Raw genomic sequence first — 11,350 nt, 5'->3', positions numbered from 1 at the left:
CTTGCCTCCTTTGTCCAAGATTAATTGACCATATAATTGTGGGTTTATTTCTGAGCTCTCTATTTTGTTCTGATCTATGTGTCTATTTTTGTGCCAATACCATGCTGTTTTGATTACTACAGGCTTGTAGTATATCATGAAATCTGGGATTGTGATACCTCCAGCTTTGTTCTTCTTTTTCTTCTTTTCCTTTTTTTGAGGGGAGGGGTTTGATTCTTTTAGTAACTGGAATCGTGCTATGTGTATTGTCCTTTGATGTGTTTGTGGGAGAAATTCCCAGCCCAGCACACTCCTTTTATTCATTACATAGTCCACAGAATTAGTATTGTCATTTTGGTTGCTTCATTCTGCTGTTATAATTATGCCCACTTTGTGTACAAATTTGAGTACAGGGGCTGAAATTGGAGGGGGAGAGTCTCAGTTTGAGCCCCTGTTGATCTGAGGTGAAAGTGTATTGACTTGGCATTGAGCAGATAGTGCACACTGACCTGGGCACGAGGGTGGCTGGGCTGTGGATTGGTTTCAATTAGCAACAATCGTGCCTTGGATAAACCTCATTGGCTATGATACTGCCACTGAACAAAGCTTGAGCTGTGGATTTGGAACCAACAGGCCAATGACACCATGTGTTATGGGGAAGTGGCTGGTTTTGCTCCTGATTTAGTGGTCACAAATTCCTTTAATTTTTGTTTGGGAAACTCTCTATCTCTCCTATTCTGAATGATAGCTTTGCTGGATAGAGAAGTCTTGGTTGCAGATTTTTTTCTTTTCAGGACTTTGAATATATCATGCCACTCCCTTCTGGCCTGCAAAGTTTCTACTGAAAAGTTAGCTGATAGCCTTATGGGGTTTCCTTTGTATGTAACTGCTTTCTTTTCTCTTGTTGCTTTTAAACTTCTCTCTTTATCACTACTTTTGCCATTTTAATTACTATGTGTCTTGGTGTTCTTGAGTTGATTTTGTTGGGGGATCTCCATGCCTCCTGGATATGGATTTTTATTTACTTTCCCAGATATGGGACATTTTCAACTATTATTTCTTCAAATAATTTTTCTGCCTCTGTTTCTCTCTCTTCTCCTTTGGGGAGCCCTATAATATGAATGTTATTATGCTTGATGGAGTTGCTGAGTTCCCTAAGTCTAGTTTCATTTTGCATATGTTTTTTCCTCTCTCACTGGTTCAGCTTGATTACTTTCCATTACTCTGAACTCCAGCTTGCTGATCCATTCTTCTGTTTCCTCTTGTCTGCTATTTGTTGCCTCTAGTGTATTTTTATTTTCTTTAATTTTTTTTTTCTTTTAGAGAAAGAGCATGCAAGCTAGGGAGATGGGCAGAGGGAGAAAGAAAGAGAATCTTAAACAGGCTCCACATTGAGCATGGAGTCTGATGCAGAGCTCAATCTCACAACACTGGGATGATGACCTGAGCCAAAAACAAGAGTTGGACACTCAAATGACTGAGCCACCCAGGCACGCCTCCTCTAGTGTATTTTAAATTTATTGTGGTGTTCATCTCTGATGGGTTCTTTTTTATCTCTTTGTTAAGGGTCTCACTGAGGTCCTCCACTCTTTTCTCAAGTCCAGGGAGTATTTTTATGATTATGACTTTAAGTTCTCTATCAGGCTTAATACTCCTCTCCATTTTGCTTAGGTCTCTTGCTGTGATTTTGTTGTGTTCTTTCATTTGGGACATATTCCCCTGTCTCCTCATTTTGTTTAACTCTGTGTCTGTTTCTGTGTGTTAGGAAAATCAGCTGTCTCCTGCTCTTGAAAGTAGTGGACTTACGAAGAAGGGGTCCCATAGAGCCCTGCAGTGCAATGTCTCCTTTTCCCAGAAAATGGTGCTTCAGGGATGTCTCCTATTTGTGTTGCATGCACCCTAGTGTTTTGGCTCAGTTGTGTTTGCCTTTAGTCCAACTGTCTGCAGCAGCTTTCTTTGCCTGTTGTGGGCAGGGTCTGACCCCTGGGTGGCTGGTGGGCCAGTCTGTGGTCGCTTTGGGCTTGAGTTGAGTCAGGCCAGGCATTTGCCACAGATGAAGGAGCACCAAACTGCAGGGCACTTTCCCTATGTTGCCCCTGAGAAGCTTTTGGTGGTGGGCAGGTCCTTCAGTCAGACGAGCTGTCTGCCTCCAGCCCACTGTCGGGGCCACAATTGGACTGGTATATGTGGTTATCTTCCCCTTTCCCTGGGGGAAGGAATCACTTTCGAGGGGTACTGGCCCCTGTCTGGACTGCTCACACCCTGCCCGGCCTGTGATACTGCTTTGGATGGGCTCTGGCCAAGAGCATATTTGCGGGAGTGGATCCACGATGTGCACGGGGGCTGGAAGGGCAGGGTTAGCGAAGTTTGTGCACTGTTGGTCCCCTGCAAGAGGGACCCTGCAACTCAGGGACTGAGATGGGCCAATTCAGAGGGGTGGGGTGGAAACACAGCTGAAGGGGGTGACAGCGGTGGGGTGGGGGGTTAGGGAGCAGTGAAAGGACATTAGATAGCTTCATCGGTTCCCACAGGTGGCCATATGTCTAGGCTGGGGGGCAGGGGAGAGAAATGGAGCTTGGCAACTGTTTTGTTCCTGGAGGAGCCCCCCGTGACTCTCTGTCCCTTCAGGATACACTCTGAGATGAGTTAACAACTTTTCCACCCTGTACCCCAGGCTTTTTTTCAAACCACTGGTTCTCAGCGTATCTCCACCAGCTATTTGTCATGCTGTCTCTTCAAGGGTGGGGACTCAGCTTCCTTTTGCCCACCTGGTCTCCGCAAACCAACCCACTGATTTTTAAAATTCCAGGTTTTAAGGGCCATTGGTTGTAAGAACTCACACAATTTGGCCCCTCTGTTTTCAAAGCCTAATGTTATGGGGGTTCATCTTCCCCATATGGGCTTCCTGATGTGAGGGTCTGTTTCTCTCCCCTCTCGGCACATACCACTCCCTTTCTCCCCAATGCCCCACAAGTCCATTTAGCCCTTCTTCCCCTCTCCCATGTGGCCTCTTCTGTATGTTTAGCTGTGGAGAGTCTGTTCTGTCAGTCTTTGGGTCATTTTCTGGGTTATTTATGCTGATGTGGGTGTTATGTCGGTGTATCCATGGGATGAGGTGAACACAAGGTCTTCCTACTCCACCATCTTTCCAGCAGTCCGTTCTTTTTCAGAGTTGCTTTGGCCACTCCGGGTCTTCTGTGGTTCTGTACAAATGTTAGGATCGTTTGTTCTAGTTCTGTGAAAAGTGCCGTTGGTTATTGTGGTAGGGATTACATTAAATCTGTAGATCGTTTTGGGTAGTATGTAGTGTGGACAGTTCAACATTATTCTCCCAATCCATGAGCATGCAGTATCTTTCCATTTGTTTGTGTCTTCTTCAACTTCTTTCATCGGTGTGTTGAAGTTTTCAGAGTACAGGTCCTTCACCTCCTTGGTTAAGTTTATGCCTCGGTATTATTGGTGCAATTGTAAATGGGACAGTTGGATAGATTTTAACAAATGCATATAGCCATGTAACCCACTCCTCTATCATGTTATAGGGCATTCCTCTCTCCCCGGTAAGATCCTCTGTGCTCCTTCTGAGGCTACTGCTGTTTGGACTCATTTTACCATATATTGATTTTGCCTGATTTAGAACTTAATATAAATGAAATCGTATAGCGTGCCTGGCTTCTTAGCATTATGTGCATAAGATTCATCCATGTTGCATAGATTTCTTTCTTTTTTATCGCTGAATAGATTTCCAGTGTATGAATGTACCAGCATCCCGCTGATGGACACTGAGTGGTTTCCATTTTGGGCTACTACGAATAAAACGGCTATCAACATTCTTGTACCTTTTGGTGCACACACGTGTTCGTTTCTCTTGGGTAAATACCTCAGAGTGGAATTGCTGGAGCCACAAGGAAGGTGTGTGCTTGGCTTTATAAGAAATACTGTGTTTCATCTTTTAACTCTGTTAAGGGCATTATCTGTCTTCAGATTTAATAATCTCTTTCTTTATGGTTTATGCTTGCTTTAAGAAATCTTTTTCTGAGGTCATGCAGATTTCCTTCATTTCCCTTCTGAAAGTTTTAAACTTGGCATTTCACATTAGGATGTGTAATTCACTTGGAATGGACTTTGATCTACTGGGTGAGATAAGGATCTATTCCCCCCCTCCCCGTTTCCCATTTGGGTAACTGATATCGTCAACACCGCTATTGACTAGACCATCATCTTCTTGCCCCATTGTAATGCTTTGTCATATATGAGGTTTCTACATGGACCTAGACTTGTTTCAGGGCTCCATTCTGTGTCATTGGTTTATTTTATTTTATTTGTTAATTTAAATTTTCTTTAGTTAACGTAGAGTACAATATTGGTTTCAGGAGTGGATTCAGTGATTCATCACTTACATATAACACCTGGTTTCTTTTTCTATCCCTACACCAATACCATACTGTACTAATTATGATAATTCATAAGATGTCGTTCTATCTGGTAGGACAAGTCGTCCTACTTTGTTCTCCAAAGTCCACTTGTTTATTTGTGGCTCTTGTTCTTCTGCATAAACTTGAGGATCAGTTTGTCAGATTGTACATATTTTTTACTTTTCATTTTGATTTTGTCTTTGATGCATTTGTTAGCTAGAACTATCTTTTTGCATTTCCCAAACATACTGGACTTGGAAAGCTATATTGTGTCCTTAGTTTTGAATTTAACTGAATTGTGATAAGAGAATGTAGTCTGTATACTAGATTCTTGATTTGATTTGTAGTATAGTATGTGATCAATGTTGAAAATCTTCACAGAAGCTTTAATAATGTGTATTCTCTAGGTGTTGGTTATAGAATTCTACTTATGTCGTTAAACTCATTGCGTTGTTAAAATCTTCTAAAACCTGGTAGTTTTTTTCTCTTTGATATTTCAATTTCTGAGAGATGGGTTAAACTCTATGATTTATAGACTTAAAAATTTTTTTTAAGTGTTTGTTTTTGCTAGAGAGAGACACAGAGCGTGAGCAGGGAAGGGGCAGAGAGAGAGGGAGACACAGAATCTGAAGCCGGCTCCAGGCTCCGAGCTGTCAGCACAGAGCCCAATGTGAGGCTTGAACTCCTGAACCTTGAGATCATGACCTGAGCTGAAGTCAGATGCTTAAATGACTGAGCCACCCAGGCGCCCCTATGATTATAGACTTTAAATTTCTTCTTATAAGTCTGTCAAATTTTGCCGTATAGATTCTGAGACTATATTACCTAGATGCATAGTCATTCAGAAATCTACCTTTCTTTTTTTTTTAAGGTTAATAACTTTCTGCTTTTTTTTTTTTTTAAGTTTTAAAAAATATTTATTTATTTTTGGGAAACAGAGACAGAGTGTAAGCAGGGAGGGACAGAGAAAGAGGGGGACACAGAATCTGAAGCAGGATCCAGGCTCTGAGCTGTCAGCACAGAGCCTGACACACAAGGCTTGAACCCATGAAGTGCAGGATCATGACCTGGGCTGAAGTCTGACACTTAACCAGCTGAGCCACCCAGACACCCTGTTTTTATTTAAGTTTATTCATTTATTTTGAGAGAGAGTGGAAGGGGCAGAGAGAGAGGGAGAGAGAGAGAATCCCAAGCACTGTCAGTGCAGAGCCCATTGGGGGGCTCAAACTCACGAACTGTGAGATCATGATCTGAGCCAAAAGCACTTAAGCTAGACACTTAACTGACCGAGCCACCCAGGTGCCCCAGTCTTCTACCTTTCTGATGAAAGTTTTCTTTAATTGTTATAGAGTGACTGCCTTTTTTTTTTCTAATACAGTAAAACCTTGGTTTGTGAGCATAATTTGTTCTGGAAACGTGCTTGTAATCCAAAGCACTTGTATATCAAAGTGAATTTCAAGAACCATTGGCTCAGTTGTGACCGTGTGATGTTCATTGTCACATACTACTTGTATTGCAAGATATCTCTTGTTTATCAAGTTAAAATTTATTAGAAATATTGGGGCACCTGTTGTTTGAGCATCCGACTTCGGCTCAGGTCATGATCTTGTGGCTTGTGAGTTCGAGTCCTGTGTCGGGCTCTGTGCTGACAGCTTAGAGCCTGGAGCCTGCTTCAGATCCTGTGTCCCTCTCTGGCTCTGTCCCTCCCTCGCTCATGCTCTGTCTCTCTCCAGAATAAACAAAATAAAAAAAAATTTATTAGGAATGTTTGCTCATCTTGCGGAACGCTCACAGAACAAGTTACTCACAGTCCAAGGTTTCATTGTAAAGCTTTGACCTTAAAGTATAGCTTATCAGCTGTTGGTTGACTATACCAGTTTTCTTTTGATTAACATCTGCCTAGTTCATTGCTTATCACTTAAAAAGAATTTCCAACTTTTCTGAGTCCTTGTGTTTTACGTGTCTGTTGTGAACAGCACATTTCCAGCTTCTGTTCTCATTCTAACCAGAGAATCTCTATCTCCCGAGTGAATAATCTAGTATTTTATTATTAATTAATTAATTAATTCATTCATTCATTCATTCATTTATTAATTTATGAGAGAGAGGGTGCGGGCAGGGGAGGGGCAGAGGGAGAGAATCTTAAGCAGGCTCCACTCTCAGTGCAGAGCCTAATGTGGGGCTGGATCCCATGAACCCGGGATCATGACCTGAGCTGAAATCAAGAGTTGGCCACTCAATTGATGGAGCCACCCAGGCACCCCAATCATCTAGTATTTGAAAACGTACTGTGATTACTGATATTTTTGTATTGATTTTCTTACTTTGGTTAATGTGTATGATAGATAGGCTTATTTGTATCATTTTATTTTGTCCCCTCTAGGTTCTCGGCTTTTCCTTTTGTTTTTTTCCACCTCCTGTCTCAGTTGGATCCCTAGTTTTTGTTTTTTCATATTTTTCTTTACTAGTTTGGAAGTTATGCATTCTATTTTTTTAGAGGTTATACTCAAAGTTTTACCTGACCTAACAGGGTAACATTCAATATCTCTGTATTCTTCCCAAAGAGTGTTAAGTACCATTTGACTCTTTAACTGTGATCACTTCTGTCCCAGCTTATTTACTATTTTCTAGTTTTTTGGTGATACCTTATTTTATTATCCTTACATTATTCATTACCATAATTAATGTTGTTTGCCACAGTTTATTTAGATTTATCTGCAACTTTACTGATCCGTTTGCTCACCACTGTTTATTGCCTTCTTGCTAGCATGGGTATATTAGGTAAACTCTCTTAGTCTTACTTTGAGCCAAAGTAGTTTTTCCCCCACCCCCTCTTACATCTAGCTGGGTATAGAATTCCAGGTTGACCTTTATTTTCTCTGAGTAATTTGAAGATATTTCCCATTGTCCCCTGGTGCCTATGGTTGCCGGTGGAAAGTCTGTTGCCAGTTAATTGTGTTTTCTTTTTAAGCAAAATGGTTGAGTTTCTCCAGGATGAGGATATGTTTTGGTTTGCCCTCACCAGTCCTGGTTAATACCTGTTACCCGCACATAATTATTAATAGTGCCACCAAAGGTATCCTTGTTAGAATGATAAATTATGTGGTCCCCTAATTATAATGAATATAGGTATGTTTTCACTTTCACTTACCTTTCTAAGGATTCATGGTGCTTCCTGTATCTGAAGATTCATCAATTCTAAGAATGTTTCACCATTTTCTGTTTAAAAAATTTTTTTTGTGATGTTTGTTTGTTTTTGGGAGAGAGAGAGAGAGAGAGAAAGAGAGACAGAGTGTGAGTGGGGAGGGGCAGAGAGAGCAAGGGAGACATGGAATCCGAAGCAGGCTCCAGGCTCCGAGCTGTCAGCACAGAGCCTGATGCGGGGCCCCAACTCATGAACCACGAGATCATGACCTGAGCTGAAATCAGACGCTTAACCAGCTGGGCCACCAGGTGCCCCTACCATTTTCTCTTTTTAAAAAGTACATGAAAAACCTTTAAATTAAAATTATATCTTAAGAGATAAATTAATAAATACACTGTTAAGTTAATATGTCCTTTTTCTTCTCAAATTGTTGGATCTGTCAGAACCCTTTAAAGCTATCATAGCTACTAACATAACTTACCAGATACTATGTGTAATGGACCATTTTTGTGGCCTCAGTTCTGTTACTTCAACTCTCTGTGTGTTTGCTTTTATTGTGCAATCATACATAAAATAGTATACAAAACACTTATCAAAGAATGCTGTATCCAGGACTCAGGATGACACTTAGAACATTAATACCTAATATGCTCCCTCTGTGCCTCTCCTCACGTGCATTCTGCCCTGCTCCCCACATAATCACTATTCTGAATTTTATGTTGCTTGTTCCTTTGCTCGTCTGTATAGTTTTCCCCCATGTATGTGTATTTTAAAGAATTTATTATTTTGGGGCACCTGGGTGGTTCAGTCGGTTAAGCGTCTGACTTGGGCTCAGGTCATGATCTCACGTGGGTTTGAGCCCCCCGTTGGGCTCTGTGCTGACAGCTTAGAACCTGGAGCCTGCTTTGGATTCTGTGTCTCGCTCTCTCTCTGCTTCTCCCCCACTCACCCTCTGTCTCCCTCCCTCCCTCTCTCTCAAAAATCAACAACAAAAAACCCAAAGGGTATACAAATGGAATCATGCTGTACATAGCCTTCTGTGATTTGTTTTTTTCCCTTCAAGTTTGTTTTTGAAGTTAATTCACATTGCTAGGCAGCACTGGAGTTCACCCACTTCCCTAGAGGATAGTCAAACAGTGGACTCATTGTTTGAATATATCCCAATATATAAATGTAATCTCATCATGGACACTTGTGATGTTTTCAGTGGTTGGTGATTATATACCTATCAATGAGACTTTGGGACTTCTGGGTCCTAGGGTTCATAGGGCATGTTCAATTTACTATTACCCAACAATTAGTGGTGGTACCAACACTTACATTCCTACTTTCCATATATAAGTTCTGTTTGCTTCACATAATCACAAATACTTGGTATTGTCAGTGCTTTAACTTCTGCCTAATGGTGAGTGTGGAATGGTGTGGCATTTTGCGTGCGTGTGTGTGTGTGTGTGCGTGCATTTAAACTTTTAATGTTGGCAGTCTGATTTTATTTTTTTTAACATTTATTTATTTATTAAAAAAAAATTTTTTTTTCAACGTTTATTTATTTTTGGGACAGAGAGAGACAGAGCATGAACGGGGGAGGGGCAGAGAGAGAGGGAGACACAGAATCGGAAACAGGCTCCAGGCTCTGAGCCATCAGCCCAGAGCCTGACGCGGGGCTCGAACTCACGGACCGCAAGATCGTGACCTGGCTGAAGTCGGACGCTTAACCGACTGCCCACCCAGGCGCCCCAACATTTATTTATTTTGAGAGAGAATGTGAGTGGGGGAAGGGCAGAGAGAGAGGGAGAGAAAGACTCCCAAGCAGGCTCCATGCAGAACAGAACCTGAGGTAGAGCTGCATCTCACAAATGAGAGATCATGACCTGAGCCCATATCAAGAGTTAGATGCTTAACCGACTGAGTCACCCAGGCTCCACAATTTTATCTTATTTTATTTTTTAAGTAGGTTTCATGCCCAGTGCAGAGTCCACTGTGGGGCTTGAACTCACGACCCCGAGATCAAGGGTTGGGTGCTTAACCGACAGAGCCACCCAGGCGCCCCGGCATTCTGATTTTAATTTGCATTTCCTTTACTCTCAATTATGTTGGGCATGTTCTCAAATTTATTATGCATTTGTCTTTTCAGTAGAATTCCTGTTTTTGCCTTTCATCTATTTGCTTTGGGGTTATTTTTTTTTCCTTATTAATTTATAAACATTCTTTACATGTTCTGGAAGTGACTCTTGTGTAACATGTATTACAGTTGTCATCTCCAAGTTTGTGGCTTGTTTTTTCTCATTCTTCACGAAGTCTCTGGAAAGCCAGAGGTTCTTAATTTATCTGCTTTGGTGGTGGTTGTTGCTTAAGGTGGTTGTACCTTAAGAAGTCCCCCTCTGCTCTGAGGACCTAAAATGATTAGCCTATATTGTGTCTTACCTTTTATTATAGTGTTATCTTTCACATTTGTGTTTAAATCTACCTTGGATTGATCTTTACGTAGGACAAGGAGGAGGAGTTAATTTTAATTTTGTTTCCATATGGGGAACCAATTGTGGTAGTCTTACTTGTTCTATTCCATCCTTTGTGTTTTGTTTTGTTTACTAATCTATAATGTCTATTTTGCCATAAATCCGGCTTCCATATATAAGGGTCTCTGTACGCTCTTCTATTTGTCGACTCCTGTACCAATACCAGACGATTTTGATTACTCTAGCTTTACCTTGATATCTGGTGGACAAATCCTCCCTTCTTGTTCCTCAAGCATGATAGCTTTCCATAGGTCTGATAGTCTGCTGGACAGATTTGAGAATCACTTTGTCAGTCTCCGTGAAATATCCTCTTTAGGGTGACCTTGGTTCAATGTCATCAACATCCCATCAAATGGCCTGGTTTGTCCCTCTGGAAAATAGTGCTGTATTCAGGGCTTAGTGTTAGTCTTTGCGGTTGGAGACTGGACACTTAGCGGGGCCTTAGCCAGATTGGCTTTGGTGAATAGGGGTGCCTGTTACCCGTGCACAGGCTCCAACTCGTCCACCATGGCTGTTTGGTCGATGAGAACCTTGAGCAAGGACAGACGTGGCTGGAGGGAAGGCTGACATCCACAGAATGGATGGTCTTCCCCACTGGTTGTTGGAACCCTCCTCTGCTGAGCAACCCCACACCAGCATGCTCATTTGGAAAGCTCTACCCTTACACCTTTGACATCTTTGTCACCAGCTTCCCAATCTCATTTTTCCCAAGTCCTTGCCCATCCAGCCAAACTATTAGCCTCTGCCTATGACTCTGTGTAATCGAATAGCTATACCTCCAGTCTGGTGTGGGTAGGACAGGTGGGAGGGGCTAGAAGAAGCCACAGATGGTGGGACAGTATGAGAAACCTCCAAGTCTTACCACTGTGACCATCAAGTGAGTTTGTGGAAAGCCCGTGAACCGCTACATCTGCACAGCCTCAAAGCGGTAGCTTATGGAGAAATTCTGAAGCTGTATCTGACTGCCATGGCCTTCTGGAAAAACATTGCTATTATTTCACCTTCTCTTCCATCTTCCAGGCTTGTTCACGTTTCTCTCACTGGCAAGCTCTAACCTGGGGCCATACAGGGAAAAGTAATTCTCCGACATAAAAGAAGTGATTGACAGTTGGCCATCCAGCCCAAAGGTGTACGTTTACATCGTTTTCAGTCATTACCATGTATGGATAGGTAGGTAGGGTATCGTTAGCCATCCTGGGTTTGGAATGACTTCCAGGAATACCATTACTGTCAACTGTTTGGTTCGCCTGGGATTGAGACCTAATGTGCAGAGGGAATATGATGATAACAAGACTTAC

The 11,350-nt window shown here is 42.0% G+C and overlaps 1 pseudogene; it reads right to left on the bottom strand.

Annotated features, from left to right (window-relative positions):
* Positions 1-505: 505 nt before the first annotated feature.
* On the bottom strand, positions 506-587 carry LOC113592752 (uncharacterized; annotated as a pseudogene).
* Between the last annotated feature and the right edge of the window lie 10,763 nt (positions 588-11,350).

This window comes from Acinonyx jubatus, chromosome E1 (assembly GCF_027475565.1).
Source record: "Acinonyx jubatus isolate Ajub_Pintada_27869175 chromosome E1, VMU_Ajub_asm_v1.0, whole genome shotgun sequence".
Taxonomy (NCBI): Eukaryota; Metazoa; Chordata; class Mammalia; order Carnivora; family Felidae; genus Acinonyx; species Acinonyx jubatus.
This window is presented reverse-complemented; position numbering and strand designations above follow the sequence as displayed.